Source organism: Bidens hawaiensis, unplaced genomic scaffold (assembly GCF_021521415.1).
Source record: "Bidens hawaiensis isolate Kalapana, Puna unplaced genomic scaffold, B.hawaiensis_p1.1 tig00042217_1, whole genome shotgun sequence".
Taxonomy (NCBI): domain Eukaryota; kingdom Viridiplantae; phylum Streptophyta; class Magnoliopsida; order Asterales; family Asteraceae; genus Bidens; species Bidens hawaiensis.
Window position 1 is genome coordinate 5,655 of NW_027497457.1, and position 1,899 is coordinate 7,553.

Below are 1,899 nucleotides of genomic sequence, written 5' to 3' on the forward strand. Positions count from 1 at the left end.
CCGACGAATGTAGATGAACTGGAAGACGGTTTTGTACGACGTCCCTCAAGAAGCTCTCTCTCTGGTTCAGGAAATCCTTCAACTTCTGGTGGTCCTAGAGATTGAGTACGTCGCATACAACTATTAAAATAAATAAAAGAAATTATAATAAGCTAAACTATTTTAAACTAATAAACAAAACAATTAAGAAAGACAAGTAGTAAACAAGGCAAGTCTTAACTCGAGTCGTTCTTAACAACTCGAGTCGTTGTAGTATAGTGGTAAGTATTCCCGCCTGTCACGCGGGTGACCCGGGTTCGATTCCCGGCAACGGCGCCAAAAACTTGCTGTGCGAAAATATATATATAAATAAAACACAAGTCGCAACTAAGCTTTAAAAACCAAACAATCTATCCTAATTCACACAAACGGCAAGTGTACCGGTCGCGTATAGCACAGATAAAGAAAGTCCGAATATCGAACTCGAAGACACGTGTAAACGTTTATAATTACTAAACTCTAACCAAGACTCACCAAAATAATATTTAATTAATTTATTTTAGAATTTATTTAACTACTTAACTTAACTGAATGAAAACTTTTAACAAAACTCTTTTAGAAAACTTTGGTTTAAATTCAATATATAAAGACGTCTACCTAGGAATGAATCATGTTGATAGAAATAACAAGACAATGGATTGAAAATATTCACAACACTGGTTATAAAAGATGACACAACTAAAACTTGTTTAAGAAAGTCAAATTACCTCTCAGTCTCTCTAACAAACTCCAACTTATGTTAATTGATTTTTAAAGAATAAACCGGAAAAACAATTATTAACGTGTTCAAATGACGACTCTCCTCTCGGTCTCATCGACACACTATCCTAATGGAGACAAATACTATGTCACCAAGGAGAGAGGAACAATTTAACTTAACCCAAATTAAACCAACTAATTGCACATAAACACTCAAACTCGACAAGACAAAAACCAGCTCTCGCGCGGTCTTAATTCTAACAAGTAAAAGCAACGAGACAATATTACTTCTTATCACCTCTCGGTCTCAAAGAAGGTGTATCTTAACTGATTTTAGATGATTATATTACCCACTTATCCCTACGGTTGTACACCCCGCAAATAAACCCGAAACACCAAGTCAAGAGTTTAACAAGCAATCAATTAATCAAAACTAATTCAATTAACTAATGCAAGAGGATTATAAGTAATAACAAATAAAACACAGCCATCACACACAATCTAATTTATGGTTTAGTTAAACTTTACATCAATAATTTAAGTCTTGAACATTAACAATCCATTAAACAAGTCTAAACTATTCAACAATCATCTATCCTAGGTAGAACAAGCAAGATTAGCTACTCATAGATTTTGGACAGCCATGCATACTTAAGAAAAACATCATAAACATAATCAAACTCATTCAAGATTAAAACACAATCAATCACAAGTCAAACTATCAATGACTTGCAAAACAATCCAAAGCAAAAGATCAATTTAACAAAGTTAGGGTTCTTGAACAATAAACAAAGATTAGAGATGATTACTTAGGGTTTATGGCTGAATTAATGGATGTATAAGACTCCTAGTAGCTGCACAAGATCCTCCTTGATGTTCCTCTTCCTCTCCAGCCGTCACAAACACCTCAGCCGCCGCCTTTCTTCTTTTTTTTTCTTTCCCTTTTGGCTGTTGAGTTCCGATCGGAACTTGGAATGGAGTTAGGGTTTATGTTATTTTCGGGTTCTTGGCTTAATTAATGGCTGGAAACTCTTGTTATTAACTTAATATAATATTATAAAAGTCTTTTAAGATGTGGGCTTGGGTCGGGCCTTGACTTATAAGTTTGAAAGTTGAACAATTAAGCCCCTAAACTCTTCAAATTTAACTCTTTTTTCCACC

At 34.4% G+C, this 1,899-nt stretch overlaps 1 non-coding gene across 1 annotated transcript; it reads left to right on the forward strand.

Moving 5' to 3' along the window:
- Positions 1 to 243: 243 nt before the first annotated feature.
- TRNAD-GUC (transfer RNA aspartic acid (anticodon GUC)) lies at positions 244 to 315 on the forward strand. Its single transcript has one exon. It is a non-coding gene; the product is annotated as a tRNA-Asp (tRNA).
- The last annotated feature ends 1,584 nt before the right edge of the window (positions 316 to 1,899 follow it).